The 25,104-nt window shown below is 45.9% G+C and overlaps 1 long non-coding RNA gene across 1 annotated transcript; it reads right to left on the bottom strand.

The window, feature by feature from the left end:
- Positions 1 to 16,100: 16,100 nt before the first annotated feature.
- LOC149452115 (uncharacterized) lies at positions 16,101 to 17,134 on the bottom strand. The gene is made up of 2 exons (XR_016314923.1): positions 17,030 to 17,134; positions 16,101 to 16,911 (listed from the first exon to the last, which is right to left on the bottom strand). It is a non-coding gene; the product is annotated as an uncharacterized LOC149452115 (long non-coding RNA).
- Between the last annotated feature and the right edge of the window lie 7,970 nt (positions 17,135 to 25,104).

Here is a 25,104-nt window from a genome sequence, read left to right on the forward strand (position 1 = left end):
CTGTTGCAAGCTCTTGTGTTGTTCCCATTGCTCTCCTGGTAACCGACTCGGCTTGGACAAGACTACTCTCTGCGTTAACCCTTTATCTGACCTCCCGTTGTTGAACCCGGCCCGTGACCTGAGTCTTCTTTGCCTACCGTCTAGTACTGTCTGCTCCATTGTTATTGACCCGGCTTGTCTGACTACTCTACTCGTGATCCCATCTAGCTCCCACCAGCTGTACGCCATTGGCGGCAGTCGTTATCGCAGCTGGGGTCACTCGGGGGCCGCAACCTGGTCTCAGGCTGCGTCAAGTCCATCCCCACCATCAGGGGCCCTGGTGAAGGGTAGCCTGGGGCTTAGACTCCGCGCCCTGAGGGACTCTGGTCTGTGGGTAGTGGCTGTCGTCAGTCGCAGCGTGACCGTACCATAGGCCTGCCTGCCCATTCCATCGTTCCTGCCCTGACATATTCGTTAGGTGTTCTCGTGTCAAACTTTTAATAATAAATCCCATAGCCCTGAGCTTCCAGACACTGATATACAGTGATGCCAATGGGAACAGATTGCTATTAGACCCTCCATGCGCAATAGGCCAAGAATTCGTAAGACAATAACAGTCCAGGGTGAACTCTGCCTATGATAATGGTGAATGAACCGTGTCACTTGGCTGATGTACAAACGTCAGATATGTGATAGAGATTTTCCTCAATCCATCAATTTTCCCCATCCTCAATCTATCAATTTTCCCACTCCTCATTCCATAAATTTTCCCAATCCTCAATCCTTCAATTTTCCCCATCCTCAATCCATCAATTTTTCCACTCCTCAATCCACCAATTTTCTCACTCCTCAATCCATCAATTTTCCCAATCCTTAATCCATCAATTTTCCCAATCCTTAATCCATCAATTTTCCCAATCCTCAATCCATCAATTTTCCCACTCCTCAATTCATTGATTTCCCCATCCACAATCCATTAATTTTCTTCATCCTAAATCCATTAATTTTACCCATGCTCAATCCATCAATTTTTCCAATCCATCAGCTGTGATTGGCCAAAGCATTGCACTTGATCATTATTGATCAGATATTGATAATTACACAATCAGGGCAGTAAATACAGATCTCACCTGTCACATTGAGGAACGTCCCATTTCCATCTCTGGATATTTCTCGGCAGATCTGAAATGTAGCTTCACAGTAATACATTCTGGAGTCTGTCAACTGCACAGGGTGTAGGGTGATGGCGGCCGATTGTCCATGGATGAACTGATCTTGGTCCACTCTGGAGAATATTCCTGAATAATCTGTATCATTCTCAGAGACCTCCGCCCCACTCCTCACTATGTGTCTGTACCACTTGTAGGACCCGATGGAAGTGGTCTTTTCAATGATACTGTAGTCACACAGTAAGGTGACCAAACTGCCCTCTGTAGCCCATATTACTGGAGTCTGCCGTACATGGATCGTCTGTGATAGAAATCCTGACAGAGAGCAGAGACCGATGAGTGGGACAAGACTACAGAAGAGAAATTATTGTACAAAGATCTGAATAGATAGATATAGATACTGTATATGGATCTTCTCTGTCACACCTGGCAGGGCCCCCAGCATACAGATCAGTCCAGTGATTGGGTTCATGTTGCTCTGATCAGTCCTGGTCGTCTCCCTTGAATATTCGGTATTACTGGCAGGTCTCTGCGCTGGGAAGAGTGTCTAGCATGGAAAGTTCTCTCTGTGGTCACCTTATGAGATGTCCCCTAGACTTCAGGTCCACCCTCTGATCAGACCACTTCCTGGTAATCTCTGTGTATGGACATTCTCATACACACCCCGTTACCTCAATAACCTCAATAGCCAAAATCACATATAATGAGGGTGGGAGAGGATGAAATATCTGAAGGTCATACCTGGAATTTTGCAGCATCTGCTTGTATGGAACTGAAAAACCTGTGAAAATGCTTCTGTGTGCTACATACATGTAATGTATACATAATGTACAGCATAGCTTATAGAATGCAGTCATAAGGAGTATGTAATGTACAACATAGACAACAGAAGGCATGGATCGGGAGTATGTAATGTGCAACATAGATAACAGAAGGCATGGATCAGGAGTATGTAATGTACAACATAGATAACAGAAGGCATGGATCAGGAGTATGTAATGTGCAACATAGATAACAGAAGGCATGGATCAGGAGTATGTAATGTACAACATAGATAACAGAAGGCATGGATCGGGAGTATGTAATGTACAACATAGATAACAGGAGGCATGGATCGGGAGTATGTAATGTACAACACAGATAACAGAAGGCATGGATCAGGAGTATGTAATGTACAACATAGATAACAGAAGGCATGGATCGGGAGTATGTAATGTACAACATAGATAACAGAAGGCATGGATCGGGAGTATGTAATGTACAACATAGATAACAGGAGGCATGGATCGGGAGTATGTAATGTACAACATAGACAACAGAAGGCATGGATCGGGAGTATGTAATTAGAGATGAGCGAATCGAACATGACGAAGTGGAATTCGTTCCGAAGATTTGGAAAAATTCTATTCGCGACGAATCCGAAGATTAGCAAACTTCGGATGCACGAATCGAATTTTCCCAAAAATGGCGGCGACATGTGTGGCAACGGAGAAAATGGACAGAGAAGATGGGGCGGGGATCTCTGGGAAGGCGCGCAGACAAGGCGCGCTGACCCATAATGCATTCATGACATGTGATCGCATTAGCCAATCAGCAGCCAGCCAGCACTGTGTAATGGTGGAGCTATAAATCGCGGCCAGCTTAGAATTCTCCATTAGCCTCCGGTCATTCAAGAGAGACAGACCTGTGTGTATTAAGGGACAGAGTTAGGGCCACAGAGACTTTAGGGCCACAGAATCGTTACTCAGGGACACAGAATCGTTATTCAGGGACACAGAATCGTTACTCAGGGACACAGAATCGTTACTCAGGGACACAGAATCGTTACTTAGGGCCACAGCTATCAAAGAATCGAAAATTTAAAGTGACATACACCTTTTTTTTTTTGGTGGCTGTCGTGCACAGTTGGTGCTGCAGTTTGCCGATTGTGCAAAATAAACTGACTTTCTGCTTCACAACCACTATTGTACGTTCAAAGAGTTAAATCCATTTACACGCCGGCCTGCGGTAATATTTTTTGGGTGATTAGTGCATTCCAGTGACACAAACGTACAGTTTCCAGCCAACGGCAAGCTGCAATTGACCGATTGTGCTAAATAAACTGACTTTCTGCTTCACAACCACTATTGTACGTTCAAAGAGTTAGATCCATTTACACGCCGGGTGGCGGTAATATTTTTTGGGTGATTAGTGCATTCCAGTGACATAAACGTACAGTTTCCAGCCAACGGCAAGCTGCAATTGACTGATTGTGCTAAATAAACTGACTTTCTGCTTCACAACCACTATTGTACGTTCAAAGAGTTAAATCCATTTACACGCCGGCTGGCGGTAATATTTTTTGGGTGACTTTTTAACCTAGGCCTGTGTATGGCCTTCAATTGAAGCTGCTTCCGCTCCGCCACTCTGCCATTGGACTCTTGATAGTCGTCTCCCCACGCTGCTGCTGGGGGGACTTTTTAACATAGGCCTCTGTATGGCCTTTAATTGAAGCTGCTTACGCTCCGCCACTCTGCCATGGGCCTCTTGGGTATCCCAGAAGCTGCTCAGCGGGTCAGGGCAATAAAGCTCCCGGTTCGCAGGTTGTTCCGTCTTATGGATGGAAGTACGACGGTATATGATCTTCTTCGCACCCACGGCATCACCTCATAGAATCTCTGCATTGCATCTGCAATCACAACGCTGACTTCCCGGATCGCCACTCAGCCATTGGACTCTTGATAGTCGTCTCCCCACACTGCTGCTGCGGGGACTTTTTAACCTAGGCCTGTGTATGGCCTTCAATTGAAGCTGCTTCTGCTCCGCCACTCTGCCATTGGACTCTTGATAGTCGTCTCCCCACACTGCTGCTGGGGGGACTTTTTAACATAGGCCTCTGTATGGCCTTCAATTTAAGCTGCTTACGCTATGCCATGGGCCCCTGTACCGCCTCCTCTTGCTGCTGCCAGGTCCATAGTGTGTCATGGGTCCCTGTACGGCCTCCCATTGCTGCTGACTTCATCGCCAGACTCTGCCATGTGCCACTTTCAGGTCTCCTTACACTGTTGGTGGGTTCCATTTTGTGATAGGGTGCTGTATGGCCTTCCATTGCTGCTGCCTCCACCGCCACCCTGCGCCATGTGCCTCTGTCGTCTGCTCACGCTGCTGACGGCTTCCGCTTTTTAACCGAGGCCTGTGTTTGGCTTCCGAATACTGCTGCATCCACCGTCACCCTGCGCCATGTGTCTCTGTCGTCTGCTCACGCTGCTGACGGCTTCCGCTTTTTAACCTAGGCCTGTGTATGGCTTCAGAATAATGCTGCCTACACCGCCACCCTGCGCCATGTGCCTCTGTCGTCTGCTCACGCTGCTGCCAGGTCCATACTGATTCATGGCCCCCTGTACCGGCTCCTCATGAACGTGGTTCAGCGGGTTTGCATCACTTAACGCAAATCGTTGACAAACGCTGGGACGTTCAGTGTTGTGCGCATTAAGCCAGACACCAAAGGGCAGCACAGACCTGTTATTACTCGCTCAAGCATGGCTGAACAAAACCAGTCTCTACCACAAATTGGACCCAGACCTGCCCAGGGTCTCGTAACTAGATTGCACGGAGGAGTAGAGTTCGTTATTGGAATAAACTGTGAGGGACTTTTAAACCTAGGCCTGTGTATGGCCTTCAATTGAAGCTGCTTCTGCTCCGCCACTCTGCCATTGGACTCTTGATAGTCGTCTCCCCACGCTGCTGCTGGGGGGACTTTTTAACATAGGCCTCTGTATGGCCTTCAATTTTAGCTGCTTACGCTCCGCCACTCTGCCATGGGCCCCTGTACCGCCTCCTCATGCTGCTGCCAGGCCCGTAATCTGCCATGGGCCCCCGTACCGACTCCTCATGCTGCTGCCAGGCCCGTAATCTGTCATGGGCCCCTGTACCGCCTCCTCATGCTGCTGCCAGGTCCAGAGTGTGTCATGGGTCCCTGTACGGCCTCCCATTGCTGCTGTCTCCATCGCCACACTCTGCCATGTGCCACTTTCAGGTCTCCTCACACTGCTGGTGGGTTCCATTTTGTCATAGGGTGCTGTATGGCCTCCCATTGCTGCTGCCTCCACCGCCACATTGTGGCTCCACACTCTGGTTTTGGCCCCGTGACTGCCCAAATGAGTGAAGTGTGCGGTGATTCTAAGATCGACGGCACTCATCTGCATGTCATACTGACTGACAGTATTATTTCTCTTCCCCAGCAGACTCCAAGGGCATTTAAATTAAAGGTACAGTGTTCTGCACTAATATAAAGGCTCTCTGAAGCCTAGAAACACCCTTTTTATAAGTTAAATTCGCAGCGAATATATTCGGCTCGAAGCGAATTTAATCGGCGAATTCGGCGAATCAGCCGAACCGAATTTTTTAATAATTCGCTCATCTCTATATGTAATGTACAACATAGATAACAGAAGGCATGGATCAGGACTATGTAATGTACAACGTAGACAACAGAAGGCATGGATCAGGAGTATGTAATGTACAACACAGACAACAGAAGGCATGGATCGGGAGTATGTAATGTACAACGTAGACAACAGAAGGCATGGATCGGGAGTATGTAATGTACAACACAGATAAAAGAAGGCATGGATCGGGAGTTTGTAATGTACAACACAGACAACAGAAGGCATGGATCGGGAGTATGTAATGTACAACGTAGACAACAGAAGGCATGGATCAGGAGTATGTAATGTACAACACAGATAACAGAAGGCATGGATCAGGAGTATGTAGTGTACAACACAGACAACAGAAGGCATGGATCGGGAGTATGTAATGTACAACGTAGACAACAGAAGGCATGGATCAGGAGTATGTAATGTACAACACAGACAACAGAAGGCATGGATCGGGAGTATGTAATGTACAATGTAGACAACAGAAGGCATGGATCAGGAGTATGTAATGTACAACACAGATAACAGAAGGCATGGATCAGGAGTATGTAATGTACAACGTAGACAACAGAAGGCATGGATCAGGAGTATGTAATGTACAACGTAGACAACAGAAGGCATGGATCAGGAGTATGTAATGTACAACACAGATAACAGAAGGCATGGATCGGGAGTTTGTAATGTACAACACAGACAACAGAAGGCATTGATCAGGAGTATGTAATGTACAATGTAGATAAAAGAAGGCATGGATCAGGAGTATGTAATGTACAACGTAGGTAACAGAAGGCATGGATCAGGAGTATGTCATGTATAACATAGATAACAGAAGGCATGGATCAGGAGTATGTAATAAAAAAAAAATAATAAATTTTTTTTCGTACCATCACCAGTCAGTGAAAAATAGTGAAAATCATTTTTTTTATTTCTTCATTTCCGAAAAATTATGACAAAAAAATTACAATGTCAAAAAACTCGCCATGTCTGTTATGAAATACGTTGGACTGTCTATTTTGCAAAAAGGGGTAATTTGGGAGATATACTGTTCTGACATTTGGGGGATATCTGTACTGTTCTGACATTTGGGGGGGATATCTGTACTGTTCTGACATTTGGGGGATATCTGTACTGTTCTGACATTTGGGGGATATCTGTACTGTTCTGACATTTGGGGGGATATCTGTACTGTGCTGACATTTGGGGGATATCTGTCCTGTCCTGACATTTGGGGTATATCTGTCTTGTTCTGACATTTGGGGGATATCTGTCCTGTCCTGACATTTGGGGGATATCTGTACTGTTCTGACATTTGGGGGATATCTGTCCTGTCCTGACATCTGGGGGATATCTGTACTGTTCTGACATTTGGGGGATATCTGTCCTGTCCTGACATCTGGGGGATATCTGTACTGTTCTGACATTTGGGGGATATCTGTACTGTTTTGACATTTGGGGGATATCTGTACTGTCCTGACATTTGGGGGATATCTGTACTGTCCTGACATTTGGGGGATATCTGTGCTGTTCTGACATTTGGGGGATATCTGTCCTGTCCTGACATTTGGGGGATATCTGTACTGTCCTGATATTTGGGGGATATCTGTACTGTCCTGACATTTGGGGGATATCTGTACTGTTCTGACATTTGGGGGATATCTGTACTGTTCTGACATTTGGGGGATATCTGTACTGTCCTGACATTTGGGGGATATCTGTACTGTTCTGACATTTGGGGGATATCTGTACTGTCTTGACATTTGGGGGATATCTGTACTGTCCTGACATTCTTGGACTTCAAGAAATTAGATTGGCTGTCAGTACTTCAGGATTGATCAATATTCAGATCTATACCATAGTTTGTGAACTCTATAACTTTCCTACAAACTAAATAATAAATACTAATTTGGGTTATTTTCACCAAAGACATGTAGCAGAATACATTTTGGCCTAAATTTATGAAGAACAATTATTTTTTGCAAACTTTTATAACAGAAACAAAGAAAAATTAAAAAATGTCAACATTTTTGGTCTTTTTTTGTTAATTTAGCAGAAAATAAAAACCCCAGTGTTGATTAAACACCACCAAAAGAAAGCTCTAGTTGTGTGAAGAAAATTATAAAATTTTAGTTTGGGTACAATGTTGTATGACCGCGCAATTGTCATTCAAAGTGTGACAGCGCTGAAGCCTGAAAATTGACCTGGGCAGGAAGGGGGTAAAAGTGCCCGGTATGAAGGTGGTTAAGTGGATCCAGGTATCCAGAGGTCCCTTTAAGGGATGAGTGGGTGAGGATGCCTGCTTACAGGGGACTCCCTTCTCTGGATACAAAGGATGGATGGATGACTGGATCTCAAAAACGGGCTCTGTAAATGAAATGATCCTTTTCTCATCAGCAGTTAGAGCAGTCTTGTGACTTCAGCAGAACACTGGTTAAAGCTGCTCATAACACCATCACCCTGAGGGAGGATTATCTACGCCCAGGGGCGGACTGACAACTCATGGGGCCCCCGGGCAATAGGGGATCATGGGGCCCCTGTGTCCGCACCCACACTCAAACCACACCCAAAAAAGCCTGTGAAAGGTACCAGGGGCATCTCATGGGGCCCCCTACTGACCCCTGGCCCTCGGGCAGTGCCCGAGTTCCCAAATAGTCAGTCCTCCCCTGTCTACACCCCTGACCAGACCTTTATCTGATAAGGAGACCCTGGATGTGATATTCAGTGTGTACTCTAATTACGCATCTGGTGAGTGCGTAATTCTACCATACCTTTTTGGAGCACCACCGCCGGATCTTAATATTTCTCTTGCACCTTATACCCACATAGACTGTCACTTATATTGAACTTTTATACTATTATCATTATCGTCATTATTACCTATTGCTCTTATCGTTTTTTATGTGGGATGTTTATCATATTGTTTATTGATTATTGATTATTTTAGCGCTGCACTTCCCTGTTTTAATGACTGTGGATCAATGAGTAAAAGAATTCCCCGCCATGAATGTCAATGAGAGGTAGAATCCCCCTCCCAGCAAACACCGTCCGTGGCTGTAACACGCTGCAATGCATGCAACATTTTGAATAGGTCTTTAAACGATAAAATAAAACATGCATGTTGCAATCTGTGAGTTCTAAAACACTTAAATAAATGGCCACATTCTCAATAAATAAATATAAATGTCCGTGACGCAGAAGCAACTTTTATTTTGCGAACATTTCTGTTTATTTATTTATTGGTGACGTGTATTTGGGTCTTATTGTTTTAGGTAGTATAAGCTATCGTAGGAAAACTCCAATACATGTCGGTATATATCCATATTATCAATATTATTGACCACGATAGATAATCTAGAAAACTATTCTATTTGCTATTACTAGTAAAAGTGTGTTGGGGGAGGAAAGTTAAAGGACTCCGAACAGAGAGGAGAGCTCAGAAGGACATGGAACTTCCATCTCTTAGCCCTGCTGCGAATTCTGATGCGCCCCGCTGCAACCTGCGACACAGAAAGTCGCAATACAAATAAAAGCAGATTTAATTCAATGGGTTCAGTCTCAATTGCTGCGACGTAAGTTGCAGTAACAGCAAAAAAAATAGTTCCTGCACTACTTTTTGGTGCGACTTGAGTGGTATAGACTGCCACAAAATCACAAAAGTCGTATCTTCGTCTTATCTTTGCAACTGCGGCTGCAGCTTCACTGGGATTTTTTTAACCACTTCAAGTCCGGACACTTTCACCCCCTTCCAGGCCGAACACTTTCACCCCCTTCCAGTCCGGACACTTTTTCCCCCCTTCCAGGCCAAACACTTTCACCCCCTTCCAGTCCGGACACTTTCACCCCCTTCCAGTCCGGACACTTTCACCCCCCTTCCAGTCCGGACACTTTCACCCCCTTCCAGTCCGGACACTTTCACCCCCCTTCCAGTCCGGACACTTTTTCCCCCCTTCCAGGCCAAACACTTTCACCCCCTTCCAGTCCGGACACTTTCACCCCCTTCCAGTCCGGACACTTTCACCCCCTTCCAGTCCGGACACTTCCCCCCCTTCCAGTCCGGACACTTTCCCCCCCTTCCAGTCCGGACACTTTCCCCGCCTTCCTGTCCGGACACTTTCACCCCCTTCCAGTCCGGACACTTTCACCCCCTTCCAGTCCGGACACTTCCCCCCCTTCCAGTCCGGACACTTTCCCCCCCTTCCAGTCCGGACACTTTCCCCGCCTTCCTGTCCGGACGCTTTCACACCCTTCCAGTCCGGACACTTTCCCCCCCTTCCAGTCCGGACACTTTCCCCCCCTTCCAGTCCGGACACTTCCCCCCCCCCTTCCAGTCCGGACACTTTCACCCCCTTCCAGTCTGGACACTTCCCCCCCCCCTTCCAGTCCGGACGCTTTCACCCCCTTCCAGTCCGGACGCTTTCCCCCCCTTCCAGTCCGGACACTTTCCCCCCCTTCCAGTCCGGACGCTTTCCCCCCCTTCCAGTCTGGACGCTTTCACCCCCTTCCAGTCCGGACACTTCCCCCCCCTTCCAGTCCAGACACTTTCCCCCCCTTCCAGTCTGGACGCTTTCACCCCCTTCCAGTCCGAACACTTCCCCCCCCTTCCAGTCCGGACACTTTCCTCCCCTTCCTGTCCGGACACTTTCACCCCCTTCCAGTCCGGACACTTTCACCCCCTTCCAGTCCGGACACTTTCACCCCCTTCCAGTCCGGACACTTCCCCCCCTTCCCGTCCGGACACTTTCCCCCCCTTCCAGTCCGGACACTTTCCCCCCCCTCCAGTCCGGACACTTTCCCCCCCCTCCAGTCCGGACACTTTAACCCCCCTTCTAGTCCGGACGCTTTCCCCCCCTTCCAGTCCGGACACTTTCACCCCCCTTCTAGTCCGGACACTTTCCCCCCCTTCTAGTCCGGACACTTTCACCTTCTTCCAGTCCGGACACTTTCACGCCTTCCAGTCCGGACACTTTCCCCCCCTTCCAATCCAGACACTTTCACCCCCTTCCAGTCCAGACACTTTCCCCCCCTTCCAGTCCGGACACTTTCACCCCCTTCCAGTCCGGACACTTTCCCCCCCTTCCAGTCCGGACACTTTCCCCCCCTTCCAGTCCGGACACTTTCACCCCCTTCCAGTCCAGGCCAATTTTCAGCTTTCAGCGCTATCACACTTTGAATGACAATTGCGCGGTCATGCAACACTGTACCCATATGAATTTTTTAGCATTTTTTTGAGACAGATAAAACTTTATTTTGGTGGTATTTATTCACCGCTGGGATTTTTATTTTTTTGGCTTTATAAATGAAAAAGTCCAAATTTAAAAAAAATAAGTTTTTCTTATAAAATTTTGCAAATAAATAATCTTTCTTCATAAATCTTGGCCAAAATGTATTCAGTTATCTTTTTAGTAAAAAAAATAAATAATCCAAATTAGTTTATAAGCAAAAATTATTACGTTTTAAATTTTTTTTTACATTTTTTATTTTATTTTTTATATTATTATTTATGTTTTTTTTTTTTCATATTGTTACCCTAGCAGTACAGTGTTACCATAGTGACACTGTACTACTTGTGGGGGGTGATGAAGATTTTTTTTTTTTACACTGATTGCTTTTACACCCATAAAGGCTGTAAAATCAATCATTTCTCCTTCTCTCTGGCTGCATTCTTGCAGCCATTGAGAAATACTGTGTGATCTGTGATTGGTCACAGCTTGTCACATGGTACAAGGCTTTTGTGAATAGTCCTGTACCATGTGACCTCTGTGATCATTTACAGATTTCACACGTAGTAAGCAATGATGTTAGGAAGTGACATTTTGCTTACTACTCTTCATGTGATCACTGATTGGCCAATCAGTGATCACATGATTGGGACCTCCTGACACAGCGGGCACCGGATCGCGCACAAGCAGGGAAGAGGGGATGACGTTTATAAACGGCCTCCCGCCCCTGCACTGCTCCCATCCAGCTGTTTATATACATGGGCCGGACGGGAAGTGGTTAAGCCAAAGTGGCAAACTATCAAAGTAGCATAAAAGTCACACTGAAGTCTCAGTGAAGTTGCATCAAGTCGGAAGTCACAGCGTCTGTGAGGGTGAGCCCTTGTAAATTGCCAACTCGGGGTTCCCCAGAGTGCAGAGTCTGAGCCCCAGCCTGCTTCTTCACCAGAGCCCCTGATGGTGGGGATGGACTTGCAGCAAGCTGAAGCCAGGTTGCAGCCCCCTGGATACACCCAACTGAAGATGTGGACACCACTCGTGTGTGCAGAGTATAAACAGCAGGAGACAACAAGAAATCCAGGAGACAAGCCGAGGTCAGGACGGGCAGCAAACAAGCACAGATGGTGAACGAAGCCGGGATCGGTACATGGGTAGTCAGGCACAGGATACACAAGTGGCAAGCAACCGGGAGGAAAAGCACTGCAGCAAGGAGGCGAGAACACATAGGCAAGAAACTTCAGGCTAAATTGTGACACACAACACAAAAACGCATTGTAAGTTGCACAACTTTGGGAGTCGCAGCAGTGTGAACTGAGCCTTAGTCATTACTCTTATAGCAGAAGGCACCAACCTCGGTCTATTCTACTGGAACCCAAATCTGGCAGCACACACAGACAACTTGCGTCTTGAAGATGGTGTCTTCTTGGAAAGCCCCGCCCCCCCAACCCAGCATCATTGAGCATACGATGTACACTCTACACAGACATGGGAGGGGCTTTGCAGCGGAGGCACGGGTGTAGTGCTCCCATTGGACAGCAGATCACTGTGCTTGACAAAGCATCAAAAGAGCCCAAGCCAGGCATAGAAATGGGCATTCCAGCACCCAGTTGGCAGTGGGGCAGTCAGTATCCAATGAGATTGTATGAAGAACCTGGTACAGGTCCGCAGAGTCTGGGATTGTTGAGGGGTAGGGCTCTCATTTGTCCCCTAAGCTCCCCGTCCCTTCCTTTCTACATTCTTCTATAATGTGACTGTCACCTTCCATTATCCCACCCTGAGGAAAGAACCAACCCAGTTGGCAGTGGGGCACAGTCAGTATCCAATGAGATTGTATGAAGAACCTAGAACTGGCCCGCAGAGTCTGGGATTGTTGAGGGGATAGGGCTTTTGTTTGTCCCCTAAGCTCCCCTTCCCTTCCTTTTTACATTCTTCTATAAAGTAACTGGCACCTTCCATTATCCCACCCTGTAGAAAGAACCAACCCAGTTGGCAGTTGGGCACAGTCAGTATCCAATGGGATTGTATGAAGAACCCGGTACATGTCCACAGAGTTTGGGATTGTTGAGGGGTAGGGCTCTCATTTGTCCCCTAAACTCCCCTTCCCTTCCTTTCTACATTCTTCTAAAAAGTGACTGGCACCTTCCATTATCCCACCCTGAGGAAAGAACCAACCCAGTTGGCAGTTGGGCACAGTCAGTATCCAATGAGATTGTATGAAGAACCCGGTACAGGTCCACAGAGTCTGGGATTGTTGAAGAATAGGGCTCTCGTTTGTCCCCTAAGCTCCCCTTCCCTTCTTTTCTACATTCTTCTATAAAGTGACTGGCACCTTCCATTATCCCACTCTGTAGAAAGAAGCAACCCAGTTGGCAGTGGGGCACAGTCAGCATCCAATGAGATTGTATGAAGAACCTGGTACATGTCCGCAGAGTTTGGAATTGTTGAGGGGTAGGGATCTCATTTGTCCCCTACGCTCCCCTTCCTTTCCTTTCTACATTTTTCTAAAAAGTGACTGGCACCTTCCATTATCCCACCCTGAGGAAAGAACCAACCCAGTGGCAAGGGGGCACAGTCAGTATCCAATGCAAATTTTATAAGGGTGTATACTTGTGAGCTACTATGGTGTCAAAAAAGTCCTTACAATTAATTAACTATTTTAAATATAGTGGTGCATCAACACATGAAACACATACTCAAAATACTGTGTAAAAATAGACAAATAAAATATTATATGTGTTGCGCTCCTCAAAATATTATTTGGTGATATATAATATAATATATTATAATGTATAATTAAAAATAAATTAAATAAATATAAATAAATGTAATCTCATAATAATATAATGTGAATAAAATTAAAACATACCCAGTGCTATAATTAATATAATTATAAATAACTAAAAATTATGTGTATAAAAATGTAAAAAAAATATAATATAATGTGCCACAAATCAAGTAAACAAAGAGAAACCTCTTTGATCAATAAAAAATATGTGCAAAGAATTGTTGCATGTGCAAAAAATGCAAATATTGCCCAAGACAGTAAAAAATATATATATAATAAAGTGCAATACTCAATTAAATGTGGAAAAATAAATAATAGTAAAAAAACGTGCAAATAATGTATTGTTATCACTCCACTTGTGCCACCTGAGACGGTGATTAGGACTGTGTACTCCTAATCCTTATCTAAGCTGAGATATAAACGTCCCAATCTATGCAGATATATGGAAAGTCTATTGCTGTTACAGTAGACCGTGATGTTGCTTTCCTTCCACTAGATGGCCTCCCAGTTCCTTCCAGATATGAGGGCTGAATGGATAAATATAGGTATCTCCCCTCTTGTGGTTTGGGGTCTGTCTCCTATTTCCTCTTCCTCCCCTTTGCTCCTCCGATTTAGGCCATGAAAAAGAAGAAAAATCCCCACATGGTGCTTATATCCTTTAAAAAGGTTTTAATGTGTCTCCTGACAAATACAAACTCACATTTCCAAAGATCAATACAGAGCGTTTTTTTAAAATTGTGTGCCCGCGCACAAAGACAGTACTCGCCGTTCCTCTGGTAGTGGCGTCGTGACGTCACGACGCCACTACCAGAGGAACGGCGAGTACTGTCTTTGTGCGCGGGCACACAATTTTAAAAAAACGCTCTGTATTGATCTTTGGAAATGTGAGTTTGTATTTGTCAGGAGACACATTAAAACCTTTTTAAAGGATATAAGCACCATGTGGGGATTTTTCTTCTTTTTCATGGCCTAAATCGGAGGAGCAAAGGGGAGGAAGAGGAAATAGGAGACAGACCCCAAACCACAAGAGGGGAGATACCTATATTTATCCATTCAGCCCTCATATCTGGAAGGAACTGGGAGGCCATCTAGTGGAAGGAAAGCAACATCACGGTCTACTGTAACAGCAATAGACTTTCCATATATCTGCATAGATTGGGACGTTTATATCTCAGCTTAGATAAGGATTAGGAGTACACAGTCCTAATCACCGTCTCAGGTGGCACAAGTGGAGTGATAACAATACATTATTTGCACGTTTTTTTACTATTATTTATTTTTCCACATTTAATTGAGTATTGCACTTTATTATATATATATTTTTTACTGTCTTGGGCAATATTTGCATTTTTTGCACATGCAACAATTCTTTGCACATATTTTTTATTGATCAAAGAGGTTTCTCTTTGTTTACTTGATTTGTGGCACATTATATTATATTTTTTTTACATTTTTATACACATAATTTTTAGTTATTTATAATTATATTAATTATAGCACTGGGTATGTTTTAATTTTATTCACATTATATTATTATGAGATTACATTTATTTATATTTATTTAATTTATTTTTAATTATACATTATAATATATTATATTATATATCACCAAATAATATTTTGAGGAGCGCAACACATATAATATTTTATCAGTATCCAATGCAATTGTATGAAAAACCCGGTACATGTCTACAGAGTTTGGGATTGTTGAAGGGTAGGGCTCTCGTTTGTCCCCTAAGTTCCCCTTCCTTTCTACATTCTTCTAAAAAGTGACTGGCACCTTCCATTATCCCACCCTGAGGAAAGAACCAACCCTGTGGCAGTTGGGCACAGTCAGTATCCAATGAGATTGTATGAAGAACCCGGTACAGGTCCGCAGAGTCTGGGATTGTTGAGGGGTAGGGCTCTCATTTGTCCCCTAAGCTTCCCTTCCCTTCCTTTCTACATTCTTCTAAAAAGTGACTGGCACCTTCCATTATCCCACCCTGAGGAAAGAACCAACCCAGTTGGCAGTGGGGCACAGTCAGTATCCAATGAGATTGTATGAAGAACCCGAGACAGGTCCGCAGAGTCTGGGATTGTTGAGGGGTAGGGCTCTCATTTGTCCCCTAAGCTTCTCTTCCCTTCCTTTCTACATTCCATTATCCCACCCTGAGGAAAGAACTAACCCTGAGACGAATGTTCCTGGGGACCATACAACTAGGTAAGTGTGCTTAGGACATTCACAAGTGGGCTTGCCCTTCAACTGGAGGTCAATCTTCAAGGCATTTTGCCATCCATAAGTGTGTGTGTGCTGATTGAATTCATTCACCTGACATGTAGATTAGTCTTGACCCTCTTTCCATTGCAGGGAATCTGGTGGTTGTCCTATGTCAACATATACATTAGATTATCCGTGTGATTGTTTTTTTCCATGTTCCCGTATTATGATATTGGCGTTGTGCCACCATCTGCCATTTCTACCAAAAATTCTCCAATAAAAAACATACAAAAAATAACATTTGTGTTTTTGTAAAAAGAAAGACAGACAAGGGCGTGGGGGCGTTAAAAGCTGTAAACATTTATTTAGGTAAAAGCAATGGCACACTTACAGGGAAGAAGCTTGTGTCCAACCAGAGTAAGTACAGAGAGCCCAATGTAGAAGGCAATCCAAGGTTGACGCCCTGGTAAAGGTTTCTGTGGACATGCTCAGCAGACGAAGAGCAGAATCTGCCACTACTCTACGCTCATGGAATGGCTGCACGTCATGGCAGGGCGGCAGCCTCTTTGTCAAGCCTGCCCACCACCGATAACCGGAGGCATTTTATGGTCCATAGGAGGAAGCATCCCAGACAATGGTCAGTGAATCTGAGGCTAATCGGTCAGCTCCTTCCTATCCTGTATGGATGGAGCTGCACTTTATACTGTATCTATATAATGGGAATATATGGAAGAGGAAGGTGGATCAGTGCTTGGAAAAACTGAGCATGTATGAGCTGGTTAGAATATGGCAGTGCATCATGGGAATACTGCGATGGATCATTTTGCTAGAAGACAGTACAGCTGCTGGGGGGTGCTTTTGGAGATTCCTGCAATATGATAATATCTGTATCTGCTATCTGCATTTTATTGGGTGGTAAAACAACCATTGGCAGCCAGTAACATCATTTTCAGGGTGTCTCTGCGCAATCAATTTCCTCACAGCAAAGTTATCCTTATATCTGACGTTCCTTTGTTACAGCTCAGGGGGTTGAATGTTGTCTAGACCACATTCCTCTCTGAAGGTGGATCATTTGGTTGTGAGGAAACCATGTTCAATTTCCCTTCACTTTGTTCACTCTCTGAATTGTGACTCCCATTCTTCTTATCTGCAGAACAATACATAGTACATAAAAATACATAAATCTCTCTGTATAGAGAGTATATAACTTGAATAACCAAAACAGAGGGATATTCAATAGAAGGGCCACAGAAGGAAATTCTTACCTCGGCTGGAACAGTAGACAGACAGGGTGGCCAGGACCACCAGAACCCCCAGGACCATTCTGATGATATTGAAGGATGCGTAAGAGGGAGATTCAGAGGAGCCTGATAATAAAACACAGGAAGGAAGATGTATAAATGGATCTGTTCTGTGTCTGGAACAGGGGTGGACTGACAACTCATGGGGCCCCCGGGCAATACGGGATCATGGGGCCCCTGTGTCCTTGCCCACACTCAAAGCACACCCAAAAAAGCCTATAAAAAGGTACCAGGGGCATTTCATGGAACCCCCTACTGACCCTGGGCCCTCAGGCAGTGCCCGAGTGCTCGAATGGTCAGTCCGCTCCTGGTCTGGAATAATTGTCACTAAAAGCCCAGAGTATCTCTTACACCATGAGCCCACCAGACGTTCTGCTTTCCACTCCCAATAAACCCCAGAGGAAACTCAGTACACTCATGCTAAGGGAAATAATAGTGATGGGGCCTTGACTGGGTACCAGTGCCATATTATTTCACATAAATGATGGCCTCAGTATCAGGGAAATGAGTGATGCAATGAATGGTGAAGGATTGGAACATTATATAACCAGCTATGACCAGAAGGGACCATGCGTGGACTGTAACACTCACAGAGAAGGGAGTTCTGTATACATAGAAATATAGAAGACTGAAAGCAGAAAAAGAGCTTCACGGAATCTGCCCCTGTACATCTCTCCAAGACATATGGCCTCCAGTGTGACACCTCATGATTTGAGTGTGCGCCAAATTTCAGGAATCGTGGACATAAATACAACTTTTTGAAAAAGGAAAGTTTTGAAAGGGAGATCCATGTCTTTCACAGTAGACATTAGGCTTGAGATCACAGCAAGAAAAGATTTATCTAAAAGCTACAGTAGAGTTTTCTCCTGTAATATCCGTTGGTCAATGCTGAAAGTTTGCGGTACAAGTGATCCTCTTTATTGGTTAACTTGAGTTAATAAAGATACAAACTTTCAGGATAACTCAGATCTCCTTTTCCAGCTTTATACAATTCTGAAAATGGTTCTGAAACTCACATATACTATGTGTATGTGTATATATATATATATATCTGTGTATGTATGTATGTATATATATATATATATATATATATATATATATATGTATATACAGTTGTGTTCAAAATAATAGCAGTCAGACATCACTAACCGGATCAATCACTGTTTTTGGTGGAAATGATATTTCTACATGGCAAATAATTTCCTAGCAGGTGTAGTAGAGTAATAGAAATCCAACAGACCCGACAGTCATGACATGCATGCTGCTGATTCTGTGTCATTGAATCACTCATTGAAAGGGGCGTGTTCAAAATAATAGCCGTGTGGAGTTCTATTAGTGAGGTCATTCATTCTTTGAAAAACAGGTGGCAATGATTGCCCTTATTTAAGGAAGGAAGGCAGCAAATGTTGGACATGCTGGTTACAGTGCATTTCTCTCTGAAATTCTGAGGAAAATGGGTCGTTCCAGACATTGTTCAGAAGAACAGCGTACCTTGAATAAAAAGTTGATTGGAGAGGGGAAAACATATAAAGAAGTGCAGAAAATGATCAGCTGCTCCGCTAAAATGATCGCAAATGCTTTAAAATGGCAACCAAAACCTGAAAGACGTGGAAGAAAGCGAAAAACTACCATTGGAATGGATAGAAGAATAGCCAAAATGGCGCAGACTCAGCCAACAATCAGCTCCGGGAAGATGAAAGAAGGTGTGACGTTCCCTGTGAGGACTGTTAGAAGACGCCGATGTGAAGCCAAGCTATCTGCAAGAAGTCCCCACAAAGTCCCACTGTTGGAAAAAGACGTGCTGAAGAGGTTACAATCTGCCAAAGAGCACATTGACTGGCCTAAAGAGAAATGACGCAACATTTTGTGGACTGATGAAAGTAAGATTGTTCTTTTTGGGTCTAGTGGGTGGAGACAGTTTGTCAGACGACCCCCAAACACTGAATTCAAGCCACAGTACACTGTGAAGACCGTGAAGCATGGTGGTGCAAGCATCATGATATGGGGATGTTTCTCATACTACGGTGTTGGGCCTATTTATCGCATACCAGGGATCATGGATCAGTTTGAATCCATCAGAATACTTGAAGAGGTCATGCTGCCTTATGCTGAAGAGGAAATGCCCTTGAAATGGGTGTTCCAACAAGACAACGACAAGACAACGACCCCAAACACACCAGTAAACGTGCAACATCTTGGTTCCAGACCAACAAGATGGACGTTATGGAGTGGCCAGCCCAATCCCCGGATCTTCATCCAATAGAAAACTTGTGGGGTAACATCAAAAATGCCGTTTCTGAGGCAAAACCAAGAAGTAGAGAAGAACTGTGGAATGTGGGCCAATCATCCTGGGCTGGAATACCTGATCACAGGGGCCAGAAGTTGGGGGACTCCATACAACACAGATGTACAGCAGTTCTCAGAAACAGTGCGACTACAACCAAATATTCATGAAGTCATTCAAAGGAAAGCAAAATCTTCAAACATTTCTCAGTTTATATAGTGAATGTTGGAGTTTGTAAAGAAGAATACAAACACTATTTTTTTGAACCGTCTAATATTCACTTTTCTTCAATTGTTTTAGAGGAACAACACAAATTTGATCTTTTTTTCTTCATGTTTTGATTTGGAATAGAATGTGTCGTGTTCCCAATGCATTTGTGTGGATGGAAATAAACGCTATTAGAAGGATTTTCATCTTTATTCACTTTTTTCAACACACTGCTATTATTTTGAACACAACTATATATACCATATTGTCAAAGTATTCAGCCAGCCCTCCCAATCATGTGATTCAGGTGTTCCAATCCCCTCCATGGACACAGGTGTATACAATCAAGCCCCTAGGCATGCAGACTGCTTCTACAAACATTGGTGAAAGAATGGGTCGCTCTCAGGAGCTCAGTGACTCCAAGCGTGGTCCCGTGATAGGTGGCCACCTGGGCAATAAGTCCATCCGTGACATTTCCTGGCTACTAAATATTCCACGCTCAACTGTTAGTGGGATTATAACAAAGTGGAAGCAACTGGGAACAACAGCCACTCAGCCACCAAGTGGTAGGCCACGTTACATGACAGGGTGGGGTCAGCGCATGCTGAAGCGCATAGTGCGCAGAAGTTGCCAACTGTCTGCAGAGTCAATAGCTAAAGACCTCCAAACTTGGTGTGGCCTTCAGATGAGCCCAACAACAGTGCGTAGAGAGCTTCATGGAATGGGTTTCCATGGCTTAGCAGCTGCATCCAAGCCTTCCATCACCAAGTGCAATGTCTTATATCGTGTGGGGTGGATACTGTGCGCTGTGAGAGCGCAGTGCATTGTGGGGTGTTTGGCAGGCAAATAGTTGGTGGTGTCTGCACACCATAACCCTTCAGAGTCATTATTGATGAGTGCAGGATTGGACCCTGCTCTAAAAATTTAAATTACATGAACCTGTCAGGTGCAGAAAAACTAGGCCTTGGGCATTGGTGGTGCCTGAACACTGTAACCCCTCACAGTTACTCTTGCTGGGCACAGGAATGGGACTGCTGTTAACAATTATTAAAAATTAGAAAAACTTTTCTTTTTAATTTAAATTATATGCACCTGTCACACAGGTGCAGAAAAATTGGGCCTTGGGTGTTGGTGGGGCCCTAAACCAAAAACATTGTTGGAAGCTATCATAATCAGGATTCAGGAACAGGATAGGCAGCATAGACAGTCTTCAAGATCCCAGATCCCTAAAAAATTTAATCAGTTACATCAGCATCAGGGGCAAGATAGCTGCTGTTGATCCAGGACTGATTCGTTTTGATAAATGTCAGCTGGTAAACGGAGTCTGTAGACAGACGCACTCTTTTATCCATCTCGAAACCTCCAGCAGCACTGAATGCCCATTCTGAAATCACGCTGGATGCAGGACAGGCCAGTAGCTCAATGGCATATTGAGCAAGTTCTGGCCAATGATCCATCCCCAAGACCCAGTAACTCAGTGGATGTTCAGTTGGAAAGGTCTCCAAGTCTGCTCTTACCCCTAGATCAGTGGTTCTCAACCTTTCTAATGCCGCGACCCCTTAATACAGTTCCTCATGTTGTGGTGACCCCCAACCATAAAATTATTTTCGTTTCTACTTCATAACTGTAATTTTGCAGTGGGAGGACTAGCGCCCCATCACTGATGTCAGTGGGATGAATAGTGCCCCATCGTTGGTATCAGTGGGAGGAATAGTGTCCCATCGTTGGTATCAGTGGGAGGAATAGTGCCCCATCATTGGTATCAGTGGGAGGAATAGTGTCCCATCATTGGTATCAGTGGGAGGAATAGTGTCCCATCATTGGTGTCAGTGGGAGGAATAGTGCCCCATTATTGGTATCAGTGGGAGGAATAGTGTCCCATCATTGGTGTCAGTGGGAGGAATAGTGCCCCATCATTGGTATCAGTGGGAGGAATAGTGCCCCATCGTGGGTGTCAGTGGGAGGAATAGTGCCCCATCGTGGGTGTCAGTGGGAGGAATAGTGCCCCATCGTGGGTGTCAGTGGGAGGAATAGTGCCCCATCTTTGGTGTGAGTGGAAGGAATAGTGCCCCATCATTGGTGTCAGTGGGAGGAATAGTGCCCCATCATTGGTGTCAGTGGGAGGAATAGTGCCCCATCATTGGTGTCAGTGGGAGGAATAGTGCTCCATCATTGGTGTCAGTGGGGGGAATAGTGCCCCATCATTGGTGTCAGTGGGGGGAATAGTGCCCCATCATTGGTGTCAGTGGGAGGAATTGTGCCCCATCATTGGTGTCAGTGGGAGGAATAGTGCCCCATCATTGGTGTCAGTGGGAGGAATAGTGCCCCATCATTGGTGTCAGTGGGAGGAATAGTGTACAATCATTGGCATCAGTGGGAGGAATAGTGCCCAATCATTGGCGTCAGTGGGAGGAATAGTGTACAATCATTGGCATCAGTGGGAGGAATAGTGCCCCATTGTGGGTGTCATTGGGAGGAATAGTGCCTCATCATTGGTGTCAGTGGGAGGAATAGTGCCCAATCATTGGCGTCAGTGGGAGGAATAGTGCCCAATCATTGGCGTCAGTGGGAGGAATAGTGTACAATCATTGGCATCAGTGGGAGGAATAGTGCCCCATTGTGGGTGTCATTGGGAGGAATAGTGCCTCATCATTGGTGTCAGTGGGAGGAATAGTGCCCCATCATTGGTGTCAGTGGGAGGAATAGTGCCCCATCATTGGTGTCAGTGGGAGGAATAGTGCCCCATCATTGGTGTCAGTGTGGTGGAGGGGGGAATAGTGCCCCATCATTGGTGTCAGGGGGGGGAATAGTGACCCATCATTGGTGTCAGTGGGGGGGGGGGGAATAGTGACCCATCATTGGTGTCAGTGGGGGGGGGGGAAATAGTGTCCCATCGTTGGTGTCAGTGGGGGGAGGAATAGTGCCCCATTCTTGGTGTCAGTGGGGGGAGGAATAGTGCCCCATCGTTGGTGTCAGTGGGGGGAGGAATAGTGCCCCATCGTTGGTGTCAGTGGGGGGAGGAATAGTGACTCATTGTTGGTGTCAGTGGGGGGAGGAATAGTGCCTCATTGTTGGTGTCGGTGGGGGGAGGAATAGTGCCCCATCGTTGGTGTCAGTGGGGGGAGGAATAGTGCCCCATCGTTGGTATTAGTGACACAAATGATTGGGCACTATCCCTTCCACTGACACCAATGATACTTACCTTGCTAACTCCTGCTCCAGCCTGGGCTCGCTCTCTCCCTCTCCCATCTACAGCCTGCATACCTGGCTGCAGCAGCAAAATTTGCACTTACCTGTCAGCTGTCTTCCTTCTCTGGCCTCTCTCTTCACTCGCTCCTGCAGCTCCCTCGATCTTCTTTGATCTCCGCGCGCTGCCGCTCGGCTCCTCCTCTCCAAGCTCCACCTCCTCGCCGGTGATTGGCCGCCTGTGTGCCTCTCCTGAGCTACAGTTCCGGTGGCCAATCAGCGGCGAGGAGGCGGAGCTGCTGAGTGATCCCGGAGGTGTGGCCAGGTTACAGGGGCAGCATATCATCCCGCCCACAGATCGCCTGAGACAGGAGCGGTGTCTCGGTTCCTAAGACCATCGGAAATATGTGTTTTCCGATGGTCTTAGGCGACCCCTGTGAAATGGTCGTTCGACCCCCAAAGGGGTCGCGACCCCCAGGTTGAGAACCGCTGCCCTAGATAATCCTGCACCATATGGTGCAGATGCTGCCGGTGGGTGCTGAGGGCTAAAGAACTGTTTAAAGGCATAGGTCAGCCACGTGCCTTCTCCACCTCTCTTCCTTTCAATGAACAAAGCCTCAGAAACACATTGTCCAGAAAATGACAACCTCCCAGTGTCTGGAAAGGTGTACAAATTTTCGTCGACCTCAAGATGTTTCATCCTCTGAAGTCGAGATGAGCTCTGCAACTTTACCTTTGTAACATCGATCAAGAAGGGTTGCCATCCAGTAATGATCCCCCTCTTTGATACCATGAATCTTAAGGTCCTATTGCAGGCTTTGCAGAATCATGGAGCCCATGCAGCATAAGGTTGAGGAGGCATGAGATTCTGAGTCCTCTGGGTAATTGAGGATGACACTGTCAGGAACTACTTGCTCCCAGCCACGTACTACTCCTGGCTGGATTTCTGGGGACTGAAAACCATCTCTTGAAGACTGCAGTATATTACCCTCTACTTCCATGCTGCCACAATCCTCCTCCTCCTCTTTCACTTGTGTGTTCTGCGGCCGCATGCATTGTCACTGCTCACCATCCTTGTGGCCTCCTCAATGATGACAGGACAGTGCATGCATCCTTTATCAGCAGCCACTGGTGTGGTGAAAAGAAGCCAAGCTCCCCTGAGCCTGTCCTTGTGCCATACTCACACAGGTACTCATTGATGGGCCACTTATGCATGGGCAGCTGCTGCAGCATTGCCAATGTTGAGTTTCACCTGGTGGGGGCAAGTCACAAATGAGGCGGTTAGGGGGCAGGTTGAATTCCTGTTGAATGTCCAGAGACTTTTCTGGCCTGCCTCAGAAGATTTTGTAAGCCTGTGTGCCTGTTCAAGAAATGCTGCACCACCAAATTTATGACGTGTGCCAAGCATGGAACATGTGTCAAGTGTCCCTGTTGGAGGGCAGAGAGAAGGTTTGTGCCATTGTCACATACAACCATACAACTCAAGCTGCAGTGTTGTCAGCCACCTCTGAACCTACTCCTGCAGAGCTGATAGAACCTCTGCCCCAGTGTGGCTCCTGTTCACTAGACAGACCAGCTGAAGCACAGCATGGCATCTTTTAGCCTGACTGCTTGTGTAGCCCAGGGGTGGATTGACCATTTGGAAACTTGGGCACTGCCTGAGGGCCCGGGATCAGTAGGGGGCCCCATGAGATGCCCCTGGTACCTTTTTCATAGTTTTTTTTTGAGTTTGGGCAAGGACACAGGGGCCCCATGATCCCCTATTGCCCAGGGGCCACATGAGTTGTCAGTCCACCCCTGGTGTAGCCCCTTGAGTGCTTAGGGAGCACTGCTGGTTCAGAGGACAATTCAGCAGAAGAGGCCATAGAGGAAGAGGAGGGGTGGAGCAGACAGATGTGGCAGAATCACCAACAGGTTTTTGGAGGCGTTGTAATAGAAATGTGACATGAATGTACAGATTTGAGTAGATAAGATATGACAATGTAATCCCGATTGGGCTGATGCGCTGGTGTCGGAAATCCAATCCCCGACTTGGGGATCTAAGCCGGTCTTGGTCTGATTGAACTTGGGCAGGTCAGCACCCAGAACATCCTGTGGGCGGGTACAGGAAAACCCCCCAGGGTCAATTGGCCGAAGACTAATGTCCCGCCTATGTCCATATCCACATAAATTGAGTACCTGGACATTGGGACATGGTGGCGGAACAAGCTTCAGCACTAAACCCTGTCCTGCATCCTTCCCAGCTGCCCCTGGAGGATATCCTGCCTCGTTGGAGTTATGCCTCCTCCTCACTTTCCTCCTCTGTTCTCTCAGGCACCTAAGTATAGTCAGTGACCTCATCATTCCCTCCCTCCTCGTCACT

This window comes from Staurois parvus, unplaced genomic scaffold, assembly GCF_062004578.1.
Source record: "Staurois parvus isolate SC_StPar_1 unplaced genomic scaffold, SC_StPar_1.0 ptg000496l, whole genome shotgun sequence".
NCBI classification, from domain to species: Eukaryota; Metazoa; Chordata; class Amphibia; order Anura; family Ranidae; genus Staurois; species Staurois parvus.